Source organism: Desmodus rotundus, chromosome 13 (assembly GCF_022682495.2).
Source record: "Desmodus rotundus isolate HL8 chromosome 13, HLdesRot8A.1, whole genome shotgun sequence".
NCBI lineage: Eukaryota > Metazoa > Chordata > Mammalia > Chiroptera > Phyllostomidae > Desmodus > Desmodus rotundus.
In genome coordinates this window covers 39667370-39685285 of record NC_071399.1, presented here as the reverse complement: position 1 = coordinate 39685285, position 17916 = coordinate 39667370, and the positions used below count along the sequence as shown (strand labels likewise).

At 40.2% G+C, this 17916-nt stretch overlaps 1 protein-coding gene across 1 annotated transcript in view; it reads right to left on the bottom strand.

Moving 5' to 3' along the window:
• NALCN (sodium leak channel, non-selective) overlaps nucleotides 1-16725 on the bottom strand; it is a 380160-nt gene extending 363435 nt beyond the window's left edge. The window contains exon 1 of the mRNA XM_045186646.3: nucleotides 16425-16725. The gene's annotated coding sequence lies outside the window, so the exon portion shown is untranslated. The remainder of the gene's footprint in view (nucleotides 1-16424) is intronic.
• Between the last annotated feature and the right edge of the window lie 1191 nt (nucleotides 16726-17916).

Genomic DNA, 17916 nt, shown 5'->3' with positions numbered 1-17916 from the left:
TTGTCACTGTATTCTTTATTCAACCTGATGATTATAAATTCTTTCAGCATCAACTATTGTTTGTGAAAATAGTACAGACATTTCTTACCTCTTAAAATTGAATCAATTTTTACTATATGATTAATTTTGTAATTCTTCCAGCCACAGATTTATAAAAATGTGTCTATTGTTTTTGGAAGGGGGAGCAAGAAATTATCAAACTTTCTTATCAAATCTATTTAAATGTCACTTTCAGGTTTTTAAAGCCATTTATTCATTCATCCATCCTTTTTCCTTGAGAGTGAATTCTAAAAATATTCTATTATGCTTTTATTATCTTTTCTCTGAATTTTTAAAAATAGAAACAAGTATTTAACTCCAATATGATAATCTTATATCAACAAATTAAAAGTCTCAGGCAAACTTGGCCCAGATCCACAAGCTGGGAGCAACTTTAGAATCCAGGAAGTCTGTTTTGTTGGGAGAACAGAGGTAGGGGAGGAAGGGAGACAATGGGCAGAGAATTTTCTTCTTACTTTTGAACCTCAAGAACTTTTGTAAAATTAAAATGTTTTGCAACAATGATTAATGTCATTTTTACATCTTTAAAACAAGTAAACTGTGACAATAATTATTTTTAAGCTTAAACAAATCATATCTAACATTTGCTGAGAGTTTATGATGTGTGAGACTAAGAGCTTTGAGTGCATTATCTCATCTATTATTTTGCCAAGTCCCAGTGAGACCGTTGTTCTATTATTCCTATTTCACAGATAAAACTGAGGTTGAGAGAAGGTAGACGCCCTGCTTAAAGTCACTTTCTGACCTTTACCCCAGTAATACTGAACTGTCCACATCTTTCAATCTGACTTTTACATGGCTTTGTGAATGGAACCTTCTTTCCCAGAGATCAGGCACAGGGGGTTCCCAATTCTTGTCTCTTCCAAGTCTAAAGAGTGAAGTTAAATTAGAACATGACTGTCCCTAGAACTATAATGCCAGTCCTTTCAAACTACTCTCAAGGAAACCTCTGTTATCAGTCGCCTTTGCTCATGAACTTTCATGGGCTAGATGCATTTTTCCTTCTAATCGGACTTCTACTCAGAGGAAAGACAGGCAGCTGAGTTCTTTTCTCTCTTAAAACAGCCCGAGTTCCATATCTGCCCCAAGGACACAGCAGAGATGATCACTTTAGAAAACTAAGACATCACTGAAATTTTGATTACTGGGTTCACAACAAACCATCTCTCTGGCCTCTCTCTGCCTGTCTCTCCAAATGCACTTTTCATCTGGGTGCTTCATCTGTCTTGGACCTTACAAACCAGGATGTACCCCTGTGAAAACAGAGTGTTACATGCACAGTCCAGTCTTAGCAGGTCTTCAAGGGCCACCCAAGATGAGCTACTGAACAAAGGGAACCAAACCTTTCAAAAGACCATCTCCCAACACAGGCTCTTCTTTCCCCCTTTCCTTTTGTCAACACACTGATTGAAAACAAAATATAGTTCTGTTCTCTACTTTTTATATTGAGTCTACTTACTAAATCCCCAAAGAGTAACATATTATTTTTTTTCCAGCTCTTTCTACAAATACCTCAAAACAGTGTCATTACTTCACCAAGGATTTTGTTCTATTTTCTTAACTGTGAAAATTGAATTTTCTTTGACTTTTAAAAATTATAGGATTTGGCAAAGGAATTCGGGAGAGACTATGATGGCCCAATATCCATTTGTTTTTGTACCCTGCATGCCAAACTAGCAGACCAGAAGAAGGAGAGGGAATAAAGTGGATTTGTGTCACCTAAGTCACTGTAGTATTGATCACAAATTAAGGCGATCAGCTTGCACATGTAGGCTGAGCAGCCTCTCCACAGCCTTTACTCAAAAAATTCAGTCAATCCATTTAACAAGCCCTTGTCTTTCACTACATGTTTGTAAAGGATTTAATGTGTTCATAATTTTGTGAGTTATTCTGGGTACAGTGTAGGTATAAGAAAATTTTAAGAGAAGCATGTCAGAGTTAAAAATTACCACAGGTTGATCATGGGATTTTTATGAATGTCAAGTTTCCTGATCTCAAAAAAGTCCCTTAAGGGCTATCCCAGCCTCCAAGTAGTGGCAGAGCCCTTGATAATTTTCATAATGCAATAGTTCAGTGAAAGACCTTTTATTTTGATTAATGGCCACAATTTAAAGATTATGAAAAATCAGAAAAGGAGATCATCTATTTTTATTGTGGTTGCTTAATCTTATAATATCTACAAAGGTTGGACAGAGAAGGTGGATGTTTTAAAATAGTGGTTTTCAAAACTTTTCCAAATTATACTTAAATCATATGGAAAATTGAAAGGAGTTACCTAGTTTTGTGTGTGTGTGGTTGTTTAACTTTGTAATATTAATCCACAAATTGGACAAAGAAGGAAAATGGTTTAAAAATAGTAGTTTCATGGACCTAGATGGTATTATGCTAAGTGAAAGAAAAACACAGTATGATTTCACTTTTATGTGGAATCTAAAAACCAAAATAAATTAACAAACAAAATAGAAACAGACTCATAGATACAGAGAACAAACATGATTGCTAGGGAGGTAGGTGGGTTAAAGGGCTTGGAGAACAAGGTGAAGGGATTAAAAAGTACAAATTGGCAATTACAAAACAGTCAGAGGGATGAAAAGTACAACATAAGGAATATAGTCAGTAATAGTGTAATAATTTTAATTGGTGCCAGGTGGGTACTAGAATTATTAGGGGGGTCACTTTATAAGTCATATAAATGTCTAACCACTGTATTGTACACCTGAAACTAATATAATACTGAATATCAACTATAACTGAAAAATTTTTTAAATGTGTAGAACAGAGTTTATAATATAAAAAATATTAGTTTCCAAAAACTGCTTAACATTCGAAGCATCCAAGGTTTTTTAAACGTTCTCAACTCCAGTCATCCTTCACCTCAGACATACTAAATCAGAACCTCCCAGGGTAGAGTACGGGAAATGATATTTTTAAAAAAACAATCCCCAGGTGATACTTTTTTTATGTGTGTGGCATTTTATTCATAGGATACATGAGTGGTGGTGAAATTTCTGGGTCAAGAGTGATACACAGGCTGAAAACTTTGATATGTAGCTAGAGTTGCTTAACTGCACTTCAGGGACAGGCTTTGGGAGATCCATAGATTCATTGAAATTGCACACACCATCTGCAGTGTGTGAGCACATGTACATTTTCTAGAATTTTAGGTTCTCACAATGTCTCTTGTACTAAAATCTGCCTGATGGTAGGGGATACATGTCTCCTACACAGGATCCTGAACATCTCGTCTGTAAACATAGAGCTTTGCCAAATTGAGTGTTTTAAAGTAACTTTTTAATTCAACAGGTCAATATATGCAGGATCTTCTTTCCACATTTGTCTCATTCGGGTAAGGTCTTAGCATTTCTGCTTTTGCTAAATGTCCTTGTCATCCCCCTCTCCCACCAGGCTACACTCTGAAATAGGAATGTGAAATAAGAGAGATCAAGGTATTTCAAGCTCAGAATGGAGAAAACAGAGTGTCTGCAAGGGAGGAGGTAAAGGGCGATGCTGAAACTTGAGGACAGTTGCAGAGGCTGGTCTGAGGTTGTTGGGCCAATAGCAGGAGATACTGTTTACCCCTGATCTCCAGAAGTGCACACATGGAAATTACATATATATATGACAGTTATATGAATGACAGTTACATATATGTGTTTGAAACACATGTAACTGGTTGTCATGTTGGAATGACCGAAGACCCCAGAGGCTTCTAACCTTCCTGCTAGGAAGGCTCAAGCTCCATGGTGCTTGGAAGTGGAGGTGGACAATAGCCTTTTCTAGAGCTTTCCTCCATCCTAGCTTCATCTACATTTGGAGAAGGGATAATAATCAGTGTTTGCCCAGAATTCAAAAGGAAATTTTAAAAGGATCAGAGCCTACATTTCCTGAATGGAAAGCATTTGGGAGATTCATGGCCAGTTGTGAGCCAAGTTTCCAACCTGAGAACCTGAATCCCCAGTCTAGCTCGTGAGGGTACACCTTGGAGATGAGAGTAGTTAAATCAACACAGGACCATCAGGTAAGAAATGTGGGGCCAAAAGGGATTTCAGAGGGGTGACCATTAAGCAGAAAGAGGGACCTGAGTAGGGTGTGTGTAAAAGAAAAGAATAGATTCAGAAAGCCAGGGGTTGGAGATTACAGAGCTGGCGACAAGAATATTCCCGTGAAAAGAAAGCCTGGGAAGCAAGAAAAGAAGATTAGCAAATAAGATCCAAGAATGATAGAAGGGAAGGGAGAAAACAGTGGAACGTTCTTTTTTTTCTCTTGAAGTCCAGTAGTCTATGAGACTGGGGAGAATAGAGGGGTTAGTTTTAGGGGGATAAGTGGGATTGATTGGGGGTGGGGTTTAGGTGACCAGTAGGTGGACTCCAAAGGCAAAAGCTTTATTTTGTACCAGGTTTCTATACTCAGCCCTCAGCATAGATTCCTGCTGCCTCCCTCAGTCCCAGTCCAGTGGCCATAAGAAGAGGGATTGATCAACAGAGGAGGAGACAGAGGACACCTCCACTGGAGCTAAGGACATCTGGGTGGTGGACACACTGTTTTTACTTAAGATGAAGCTCAAGAGGAAGTATGTGTCGACAGTGCTACCTGAGCACCATGAGTCCTTTACTAAGCTGTTAGGTAAGAGCAGACCCTGGTTAGCACTTCCAATCCCATTTTTTAAAGAAAAAACTTCCAATAACTACTCTTTCCCAATAAGATAGAATTTCCTGCTAGTTGGTGCACTCTCTATCCTAGTAGAACTCTGTATTGATGGCTCATCAAGGACACTTAGAAATGATACAGGATTAGACTAGACTTGAAATAAGTCTGTCCTGGAGCTCAGAAAGCTTGGTTTCAACTCTGCCTTCTGAAACATCTTGGCTCTGTCTGGCTTTTTGGATGTAAATACCTTCATTTGTGTAATGGGGAATAATTTGGCCACCTTCACATCCTGGTGTGACTGTCAACTGCAAAAATGATATAATGACTATGCCATCAGCAGGGATACATTCCCGCCTTATAAGGAAGCAGCACTAGTTTTTTAAGATGTGAATCATGTAGATATGCTATGACATCCTCTCTGTCATTCAGACCAGACTGGGTAGGTAGGGGTGGTGTCACCCCTGCTTCCTTGTCCAGGAAACAAACTCCTCTATCCCTTTCCTGTCAGCCTCAGCCTTGGCCACAATCCTGAACCTTCCCTAAGAGGGCATGGTTCTACTCTTTGCCCTACAACACTCCCATGGCAACCCTGTTCCTGTTTTCAAGCTAACACCTGTCCTCTCTTCACAGAGGGTCCTGTCATTAAAGGATTCCTTGACTGGGATAGAAGCCTGAGGCTCTCAGACAAGGTAAGAGGTATTCCTGCTCTATCATCTATTCTGGGGCAAGGGGGAGCTTCAGAGCCCACAGTTCCCATCCAACTGGACACCTCATCACCACTTCCCTTCGGGGACTTTGGCATTTATTGCAGTGTGGACTGCAGCTCTGCCTCTGGCCTGGCTCCTCTGGGATCTGAGCCCAAAGCTTATCCCTGTGTTGTTGGCACATCAAGTCTCCTCTACTCTTAGTAGATCTTGGGGACTCCCCTTTGCTCCACCTTATCAGAGACCCCCTGATGCTGGCTATCCTACACACATGCCCTGAAACCTCAGCGCTTGCCATCCTGAAAGCATTAGACGTTCCCTTGACCCACTGTTCTTCCTCTTTCACAGCGTGATACCTCTTGTTTTTCCCCTTTCCACCAGCATCTCCAATCAAGGTTGAGAGCTTATTGCAGTCACACAGGCCTCTTCTGCTGATAGTAGAGGCACATTAATTTCTTCCTGACCCTGTGAGGATTGTGGTGAGTACCATCAGCCAATACTCATACCCCAGGGTCCATGCATTTTCTGCTGCTCTTGGAAAAAGTGTAGAGATTGTTAACAGTGCATTCTTCAGGTGTTGCTGATCTGCCCCAAGGTTCCAGACACTCTGTGGGGTTACTCCTCAGGCACATGGCTCCAAGGGCCCAGACTTCCGTGCCTGCCAGAGAAGCTGGATCTGGGACTACAGGACAAACTCAGGATGGACACTGTCCCCCATGGTGTTCTCACATTACCGTGAGCCTTGACAAGGCCCCACAGATGCAGATGGGCTGGGCCTGGATCTGCCACCCTGGCCCAATCGCTCTGCCCATGGGCTCTGAAATTGCACTTTGCGGGTAGTCGGCCCTCGAGACTACTCCCAAACCCTGACCCCCAACTGAGCGAACCCTTGCCGCACAGCCAGGCGCCTATAAGGTGACACCCTCACTGGTCAATGTCCAGCCCCGCAGACCCCGGCCTCCTCGCCTAACAGAGGCCAAAACCTGGGAACCAGGGCCAGTGGAAACCTGGGCACACACCCCCAGGTGATTCTTACACACTCTCCCAGCAGTGGTCCCAACCAGCGATGGGAGCAATGGTCCAGATGCTCAGAAGACCATTTAACACCTATAGATGACCATTTAACACTATTTATAATCAAGACTGGTTGGGAAAAAATTACATAGACTATTTATAAGCAACACAGGAAAACAGAAATCAGGGGAAAACTTTTGATATGACTGTATTTACACACAGTATATTCTATTTTCAACTTTTCCTCAGAGGACTTCAGAATTTTCTAAAACTAATTGTATGTAATATATTTTATATATAAGAATAGGGGAGTAAGAGGCAAGATGGCAGAGGAGTGAATAGAGGCCACACTAACCTCCTTCCAGGACCATGTGGATTTACAACTAAATTGTGGAGAAATCACACAGAACAAGCAACTGAACAATCGTGAGAGAGAGGCCTTATAACATTGGACAGACAGAAGAATCAGCTTTAGCACAACCTGACTGGTAAGGAGTATAGTGGAGACTCCAGAGGGCTGGCCAGGTGCCCACAGACTGTAGCACTGCAAAGATAATTAAGTGGCCAGTTGGAACGCCATGAGAAGAATGGGGTCTAAACCTTAAGCTGAGATCCCCAGCCTAGAACACCAGAGCCTCAAAAAGTACACAGATAACAACCAGTGGCTAAATGTGGCAGGGTTGTTCTCTGCCAGAGATGGAGGGCTGGAGACACAAAGAGATGCTTAAAGGGCCAATGCACAAATTTTCAGTTGTAGTCACTTACCTGTAGCCCCAGGAAAGGCGGGGTCAGAGTGGGCTGGAGACCCCTGAGGAGAAACTGGGGACAGAAGCTTTGGGGAGAGAGTAGTCAGCAGGATCCTGGTGCTGAATCATCCCCTAGAGGGCAGCAGCAGAAGCTGGAGGGGAAACAACAGCCATGCCCCCAGGAGAGACTCTGCCCCAGCTCTCTGGTGCTTAAGCCTGACTACTGAGTGCAGAGTGACTAGATTAATAACTTAAGGAGACAGCCACAGACAGTAGATAGCTGGAAAAAGGGGAGCAGAGTGGACTAGAGATGCTTGGGGAGAGACTGGGGACAGAAGCTTTGGGGAGAGAACTGAGAGTGGGGTCACTGGGATCCCTGTGTTGGGTCATCACCCCTAGGGCAGCAACCATCCTGCGCAGGCAACCACTCCAATCCAAGGGGCAGGAGCTGGAGGGAAAACAATGGCCCCAACAGCAGAAGGGATTCTGCCGTTCCCTATGGGGCTTAACCCTCACTGCTGAGTGTAGAGTGATTAGATTAACAACTGAAGGAAACAGCCTCAGAGAGTACAACCCTGGCAGCCTCCAAGCAGGCTGCCTAAGGTCAGACAAGGTCAAAATATGACAACACCAGAGGCAGATACAGAAAGAAAAAACAGAGGTAAACACTAGAGACTTCTTAGATGAAGTCCATTGCGGTCTTCTCCATGATTAGTGATACTTTCTATTCTACATAGCTTTCTACCATTCATTTCTTGTCCAGCAAGTTTATGTATATTAAGTCACTAGAATACTACTATAGTTTATTTCTCTCCTTTCTTATAATAGTCTTAATCTCTTTATACCCTTATTAATACTGGTTCATTTGCTATTGATAGTGGGATTTCAGGGGCAGATATTTTTGCGGATGTGGGTTTGTTCCCTGCCTTTGTGCTTCTCTTCTGGCAGCACCTGCACAACAGCATACAAGATATGGTGGGTAGAGTGACCCTCAGTCAACCAGCTAGAGGGAAGGACCCACCAAAGAATGACTCGACACCAATCAAAACACAATTACATCCAGAGAGCTAATATAAATGGCAAAAGGGACATCCCAAAGCATCAAGTTCAGGAGATCAAGGAAACTGCACCACTGAATCTCACAAGTCTACTACAATAGAATTTCACAGCACAAACTCAGAAAGTCAAAACAGATCAATTTAAGAAACAGAGGCAAACAAGAGTCTCACAAACAATGGGAAGAAAAAAACAACAACCCCCAACCAAAAGGAAAGGAGGAATCCTCAGAAAGAATGATAAACGAAATAGAGGCAGGTCAACTATCAGATATTGAGTTCAAAGCAATGGTTATAAAGAAGCTTAATGAGCTCACTGAGAATTACCAAAAATTACAAGGAAACTACAAGGACCTTACTGCAAACTATATCAACATGAAAAATGACATAGAAACTGTTGACAAGAGCCAAGAGGAAATGAAGCATACAATTTCTGAATTGAATAACACAGTAGAAGGAATCAAAAGCAGGCTAGATGTAGCAGAGGATCAAATCAGCAAGCTGGAGAAGGTAGAAAAAAAACTCCCAGAAAGAGCAAGAAAAGGAAAAGGACTTGAAAAGAATGAAGAGGTGTTAAGGGAACTGCAGGACAAAATGGAATCTAATAATATCTGTATAATAGGGATACCAAAGGAGATGAAGAAGAGCAAGGGATAGAAAACCTGTCTGAAAAAGTAAGATGGAAAACTTCACTAATTTTGTAAGATAAAAAGTCACACAAATCCAGGAAGCACAAAGGGTCCCAATCAAGAGTAACCCAAAGAGGTCGACTCTAAGATATCATAATTAAATAGCAAAATTCCAAGACAAGAGAGAATCTTAAAGGCAACAAGGGAGAACAAGAAGTAACATACAAGGAAGCCCCAATGAGACTAGCACCTGACTTCTCAATGGAAACACTGCAAGTAAGCCAGAAGGAAATGACAAGAATTATTCCAAATAATGAAAAATAAAGGCCTGCTACCAAGAATACTCTGCTCAGCAAGGCTCTCAAATTAAAATGAAAGGTGAAATAAGGAGTTTCCTAGACAAAAGAAGAGTGGAAGAATATACCTCCTCCAAACCAGCACTTCAAGAGATGCTAAAGGGACTGCTTTAAGAAGAGGAAGAAAAAGATTGAGAGAGAGAGAAACACAGGTATGGAGGGAGTAAAATGGCAATGAATAAGTATCTATCAATAATAACCTTAAATGTAGATGGATTAAATGTTCCAATCAAAAGACATAGAGTAGCTGAAAGGATAAGAAATCATAACCCACACACATGCTGCCTACAAGAGACCCACCTCAAAACAAAAGAGCTACACAGACTGAAAGTGAAGGGCTAGAAACAAATTTTCCAAACAAATAGACAGGAAAAATACCCAAGGTAGCAATATTTATATCAGAGAATATAGACTTCAAAACAAAACCCATGAAAAGAGACACAGAAGGACACTTCATAATACTCAAGGGAAGAATCCATCAAGAAGATATAAACATTGTACACATATATGCACCTAACATAGGAACACCCAAATATATAAGGAAAATCTTGGAGGACTTCAAGAAAGATATAGACAGCAACATACTTATAATAGGGAACTTCAACACCCTACTGTCAAAAATGGATAGATATTCCAAAAACAATCAGCAAGGATATCACAGCATTGAACAATGCCCTACATCAAATGCACTTAACTGATATATAGAACCTTTCATCCCAAAGAACAAAAATACCCATTCTTTTCAAATGCCCCTGGAACATTTTCAAAGATACTCCACATGATAGGACACAAAACAAGCCTCAACAAATTCAGAAAAACTGAAATCATAGAAAATATTTTCTTCGACCACAAGGCCCAGAAACTTGAAACCAATCTCAAGGAAAAAAACTAAAAAACGCTCAAACTTATGGAGATTAAATAGCATGCTATTAAACAATGAATGGGTTAAGAATGAGATCAAGGAAGAAATCAAAAAGTTTCTGGAAACAAATGAAAATGAACTCACAACAACCCAAAACTTATGGGACACAGTAAAGGCAGTCCTGAGACAGAAGTTCATAGTGATCCGGGTCTACACAGAAAAGACAGAAACATGTAAAATGAGCAACCTAACCCTACATCTACAAGAACAGGATGAACAACAACACACAAAACTCATTGTGAGTAGAAAGAAGGAAATAACCAAAATCAGAGCAGAATTAAACAACATGGAGACTAAAAGAACAATTCTGAGGATCAATAAATCCAGGAGCTTGTCAAAATCAACAAGCCTTTAAGCAGGCTCATCAAGAAAAAAAAAAAGAGAGGACCCAAATAAACAAAATCAGAAATGAAAGAGGAGAGATTACAACTGATGCCACAGAAATACAAAGGACTGTAAGAAATTACTATGAAAAAATATAGGCCAAGAAATGTGAAAACCTGGGTGAACTGGACAAATTTCTAGAAAAATATAATCTTCCAAAACTGAATGAAGAGGAAGCAGAAAGACTGAACAGACTGCTAACAGCAGATGAAATCGAAGCAGTAATGAAAATAACTCCCAATACACAAAAGGCCTGGACCAGACGGTCTCACAACAGATTTTTCCAAAGGATTTCATAAAGAATTAACCCCCATCTCTCACAGATTATTCCAAAAAATCCAAAATGATGAAAGACTCCCAAACTCTTTTTATGAAGCCAGCATCATCCTAATCCCAAAACCAGATAAAGACACAACTAGGAAAGAAAACTGCAGGCCAATATTGCTGATGAACATAAATACTAAAATTCTTAACACTATGTTGGCTAATGGCATCCGGCAACACATTAAAAATATCATACACCATGATCAAATGGGATTCATCCCAGGGATGCAAGGATGGTACAATATTCACAAATCAATAAACATAATACACTACATAAACAAAATGAAAGACAAAAATCACATGACCATATCAATAGATGAGAAAAAAGCATTTGATAAGGTACAGCACCCATTTCTGATAAAAACACTCAGCAAAGTGGGAATAGAGGGAGCATTCCTTAACATAATTAAGGCCATATACAAGAAACCTACATCCAACATCATACTCAATGGACAAAAACTTAGAGCTTTCCCATTAAGATCAGGAACAAGACAAGGATGCCCTCTCTCACCACTCCTATTCAACATAGTATTGGAAGTCCTAGCCACAGCAATCAGACAAGAAAAAGAAATAAAAGGCATCCAAATTGGAGTGGAGGAAACAAAACTGTCATTGTTTGCAGATGACATGATAGTGTATATAAAAAATACTATAGACTCTACCAGAAAACTACTCAAATTAATAAATGAATTTGGCAAAACAGCTGGATACAAAGTCAATACTCAAAAATTGAAGGCATTTTTGTACACCAAGAATGAAATACCAGAAACAGAAATCAGGGGAAAAATCCCATTGGATATAGCAACAAGAAAAATAAAGTACCCAGGAATAAACTTAACCAAGGAGGTAAAAGACTTATACTCAGAAAACTACACAATACTGAAGAAAGAAATTAAGGAAGACACAAACAAATGAAAGTATGTACCATGTTCATGGATTGGAAGAATTAACATCATCAAAATGGCCATACTACCCAAAGCAATTTATACATTCAATGCAATCCCTATTAAAATACCAGTGACATATTTCACAGAAATAGAGCAAACATTTCAAAAATTTACATGTAACAATAATGACCCCAAATACCCACAGCAATTTTGAGAAAGAAGAACAAAGTAGGAGGGATCACACTACCTGATATCAAACTATATTACAAGGCTACAGTAATCAAAACAATCTGGTACTGGCATAAGAACAGACACATAGACCAATGGAATAGAATAGAGAGCCCAGAAATAAACCCAAGTCTCTATGATCAATTAATATTTGACAAAGGGGACAGAAGCATAAAATGGACTAAAAATACCCTCTTCCACAAATGGTGTTGCGACATCTGGACAGCTACATGCAAAAAAGGAAACTTGACCACCAACTTACACCATACACAAACATAAACTCGAGATGGATAAAGGACTTAAATATAAGTGGCAACTCCATAAAATCCTAGAGGAGAATTTAGGCAGGAAAATCTCAGATATTCCACATAGCAATATTTTCACTGGTGTCCCCTAAAGCAAGGGACATAAATGAAAGAATAAACCAATGGAACTTCATCAAAATAAAAGCCTTCTGCATTACTAAAGAAATCATCAGCAAAATGAAAATGGAACCAACCATATGGGAAAATACATTTGCAAATGAAATACCACAGGTAAGGTTTTGATCTCCAAAATATATAAAGAACTCACATGACTCTAGTCCAGGAAGACAAACAACCCAATTAAAAAATGGGCAAAGGATCTGAACACACACTTTTCCAAGGAAGACATACAGAGGGCCCAGAGACATATGAAAGAATGCTCAGCAACACTAGCCATCAGAGAGATGCCAATTAAAAGCACAACAAGATACAACTTCACACTGGTCAGAATGGCCATCGTGAACAAATCAACAAACAACAAGTGCTGGCGAGGTTGCGGAGAAAAGAGAACCCTAGTACATTGTTGGTGGGAATGCAGACTGGTGCAGCCACTGTGGAAAACATTATGGAATTTCCTAAGAAAACTAAAAGTTGAACTGCCTTTTGACCTGGCAATTCCTTTCTGGGATTATACCCTACGAATCCTGAAACACCAATTCTTTAAAAGAACCTATGCACCCCAATGTTCATAGCAGCACAATTTATAATAGACAAGTGCTGGAAGCAACCTAAGTGCCCATCAGTAAATTAGTGGATCAAAAAACTGTGATGCATGTACACAATGGATTACTATACAGCAGAAAGAAAGAAGGAACTCCTACCCTTCACAACAGCATGAATGGATGTGGAGAGCATATGCTAAGTGAAATAAGCCAGGAGGTGAAAAACAAATATTATATGATCTTACCTATAATTGGATCCTAATCAATAAAAGAAAAAAGGAAGCAAAAATATAACTAGAGACATTGAATTTAAGAACAATCTGACAGTAACCAGAGGTGAGGTGGGGGGGGTAATGGGGGGAAGGGGTAATGGTTTTTAGGAACAACTATAAAGGGCACATGGACAAAATAAAGGGGGGTTGGAAGTAGGAGAAGGAGGCGGGAATGGCTAGGGTGGGAGGGTGGGGGGTAAATGCAGACAACTGCACTTGAACAACAATAAAATATTTTTTTTAAAAAGTTTCTCACTGTATAAATTGCTTTGATCATTTATTTGAAATCTGAGTAGAAAAGTAAAAAGCATAATTACACTCTGGAACTCAAAACTCCTTTTTCCTAAAAGAACTTGTTTTTAGTTTTTTTTTCAGCTTACCACTTTTATAACATTCCTACTTTAGTTTTATTGTAAGAGGTGAATTTTATCATCTGGATTTCAGATGATTTGTTAAAGGTCAAGTCCTTATATAATGCAAAGGTCATAAGTCTAAGCTAAGCTTTTATTTTATCTTCTCATAAAAGAGAGAAAATGATCCACAAATACTCATAAGAAAGCAGGTCGACCTCAAAAAGCATATAAAGTATCTTATTCATAATTATAGTCTTTGGAAAACCAATTTGAACATATGTTCATATCCACATATATTATATATATATACATACACAATTATTTATATATTACATATCCATACTAAATTAAATAATCCACTTTTTCAAAAATATCATTGTTTTGAGTTTTTCATAAAAATAACATGCTGTAGGAAAAATTCCCTATACTCTATCAGACATTATTTATAATTATGAAAAACTGGAAACAGTAACTATCCAATGACAGAATCATGTCTATGTAACTCAGGCTATATGTGTGGGATATAGTCTTCTTAGATAGTCATTTATAATTTTATAAGTAACAAAACTGTATAGATACATGAAAAATGCTTAAGATAAATATTACATGAAAAACAGTAAAAAAAATTGTACAATGTTATGACTACAACTACTCAAAATACGTAGTCTTAAAAAAGGCTACAGCAAATACATTAATATTACAGTCATTGGGTTAGCTTGCTAGGATGATGAGTGTTTATTCTCTTCTGTCTATCATCTCTGTCATTTCTATCATGTCCAGTTACTTTAAAATTCAAATGATTAATTAAATATTAAATGTTTGCACACAAAGAGTTTTGAAGGTGCAAAAACTCCTTGCACAAATCCTTGAGACAGGTAAGAATCATATAACATGATAGTCAAACTCTAAAATGCTACCATTTTTTGAAGGGCAATTCATTACTTCTTTAAATCAAATGCCATAGTTTCCAAACCAAAACTGGAAAATAAAACATCTCACTGTCTATCCACTTAATTATAGATTTGTCTTTCCTAGTAGATTCCTAGCATATGCGTTTATCTCTTTCTTTGCTGAATCCCCAACTCCTAGCCCAGTGCCTGGCTTACAATTAAGATATAATGCTGTGGGTAGATGTGACTTTTTTCTTCACAAGCTCTAAATCCACATGTGGCTCTTTTCCATTGGGATAAGCTTACATAGCCATAAAGATTCTGAAATTATCTCAGGATCATTGATAAACAATTAAAATAATATACATTTGTGCCCAAGTGTGCACACACACAAGCACACAGCTCATAATGTATGCAGAAAAGAGAGACAAATAGAAAACATTTCAAAGAAATGCCATACCCAGAGAAGAAAATGCTACTCAAAACTTCAGCTCTCTAATCTTCAAGCAAACGATACTATTTTTAATAGGCCTTTTTCTTTTAAAAGTATATTTTCCCCTTTTGCAAATCATATCCAAAGTTTCAACTATATTACCCCCAGCTGAAAAGACATGACTTATCTTCAACTTAGATAAAAGCTTCTAGTATAGTCCTTATCAGTGTCAACACATCTATTCTCCAAGATGTCAAGTCTTCTATGAACACTTAAGAGGATCCCATGAGCCTGTTCATTCGAAAAATTTTCTCCCAAGCCTCATTTTTTCCTACACACTGCTTGGTTTTAGCCATAGCTGGCTCAAAATACACTACAGAAGAATGAAAAATCCAACACAGAAATGTCCACAGAATGAAAGCCACCAGGGAGGACACGAATATTTGTTATTGTAGAAATTTGAAAAGTCATGATATTTATTTAGAACTGATGAAACTTAATCTCTGAATGTAAAAGGCCACACCTGTTGTATGCCTGCCTCAAGTAAAATGGCCATAATCCACCCTCTCCTCCTCTTCTTCATTTCAAATCAAATTACAGTTGTAGCTTTGAAAATATGAATGATGAATTAAGAAAGAGCCACCTGTTAATTTCTGATCCCTATTAAAGGTCTCCTCCAACTTTGGCCTTCTTATACACACAGTCACTGGTACCCACCTTCCTTTTCACCACCAAGGAAATCAAGGAAATCTGGACCCACTGATGACCACACACGCACAAGATTAAGACTATGGCCCAGAGGCCTGAACCTGTGTGTGTAAATACATTCCCTGAAAAACTATGCCTGAAACTAGAAGTTATCTTGTGATATCTCAAGAGTTTGTCAGGATCTGAGTTCAGAGTTTTAAACCATGCTGAAAGAGGAAAATTCGATTCAGAGGGATAACCTCCCCATTATTCAGGGTCCTGGTCCCACCATGGGATTCGAGCCTGGAGATCCACACCAGTTTCTTAAGGGCTCAATGACAAAACAGTGTTGCTTTGGCAGGTCACTGTTTTGCTTGCTGTGTGGCCACCCTAATGATAGCTGCTCAGCCAAGGCAATTAATAAAATGACTGATATGAAACTTAAAGCAATCCACCAGAGGATGGGGGTGGGGTAAGCAAGGCCCTGTCCCTGTCCCTGTCCCTTTCTGAAACCTGCTGGAGCAGGTCGGCCCCCAACACTGCACATTCGTCCTCTGGTACGGAGGGGTTCATGAATCCACCACATCCGCAGCCACCTGCCTCCTTGATGTCCCGCGGGGCAGGCCGAGGTCTGCCGGCCTCGGGCTTCCATCGCCTACCCGTGAGCTTCCGAAGGCGGGGAAGGTGTATCCAGTTGAGGCGACAGGGAAGCAAATCTCGGCGGCCTGAGCCCCTACCCGCGGAAGATGGGGGTGCTCCTTCCGCCCCTGGTGCCGGATTCTAGTCCCCACCCTCCGCCGCCCGTCTGGGCCCGCCCGGGAGAGGGTGACCTACGCGCACCCGGGCTTCGGGAGGCCGTGACCAACCTGTAACCCTGGTGCTCAGAGTGGTCATGGTGCCGCAGGTGAGGCGGCGGGTGGCAGGGCTCAGAGCCCGCCGCGCTGGGATGCGGCCCTTCACCTCCCGCAGCTCCCTCGGCGCGCGCCACCCCGCCTGTGCGGCGGCTCTGCGCTGGTGCTGGTCTTGCAGGCGCGCGCTACTGCCACCGGTGTGGCGGGGCCTGCGAGCGAGAGGTAGGGGGCTAAGGCCTTTTCTTTTTTTTAATCAAGTTGACTCTGCCGCAGAGGCTGCCTGAGGCTGAAAGGAGGAAATGGCAGAAGAGGCTCCGCTGCAGTTGGTGGGGAGCAGAAGAGTCTGTGCTAGCAGGTTTCTTTGCTCTGGCTGCCACGGGCAGTCTCACAGCAACAGCTGGGCTCTCCTTTGCCAGCTCCTCTCGTGGTCTCTGTGGTGCTTACGGAGCACGGCCATATGCACTCCAGACTGACACACGCGGGGCCAATGCAAAGAGGTGAAATAGGCCCTGTGTGTGCGTTGTGTGCGTGTGTGGAGTCCTGTCTTACTGGACACAGTGTTTGAGGATGCCGACTATGTCACCCTTGAGTATGAAAGGAGTGCATCAGTGACACTTAGGTTTTCTAAACGTGTTAATATTTTTCCTTAAAATTAAAATATTTTGTTAGGTGGATGAGGCTGGATGTTCAATAAAAAATGAATAGTTACCTCCATGCACTGTAAGTTTAGAGCAACAAGAAGCTGCATCTGATGTTTCTTGGCTCCTAGCAGAACAGGTTTAGGGAGATTTGGGAATCTTGGGCACCATGCGCAGGCCCAGGGGACATCATAATCTCTTTTGCACTCCCTGGAACGTTTACCCTGGGACTGGCATTTGGCTTGTAGTCAGATATTAAACCCACTAAGAAACCCTTGACGATGATTTAGACATCATACACACACAGGGATGTAGTTAGAGAGAGAGAGATAAAACCTAGTGAAGCTCCCTCTTAAAAATCCGTATTTGTATTTAACAGTATAGGGAAGGAGCACTGTCAAATGGAGAGAAAGAGTCAAATACAAGAAATCTTACTATACAGAGAGTGAAGCCAGGCCGATCTACAACTAGGACAGTAAAACAGTAAACTGTGAAAATTGTGTTCATAGTCTGATAAAGTGCTTTGGAATAGAAGTAACTATGAAATGAAATTTAATTAAAAAATTGAATGAAATGAGATATTTGTGTCTTACTAACTCATTGGTTCTTAATGTTTATTTCCACTTAAAATTAGTCTTTCAACTGACCCATAGTGAGTAGTTAAGAACACAATAACAATGCTAAAAAAGTAAATTTAAAGTCCATGGAGGGGAATGCCATGTGCTCTTTGGAAATATAAAACCCAATTTGACTCCAGAAGAATTCTGTTAGATTAGATTTATAGGCAGATCACACCAAGGTAACTACTTAAGATGTTCCAATTTTTTAAAGATGCTTGCTAAGATTGATTTAATCTGTACACATTTGCT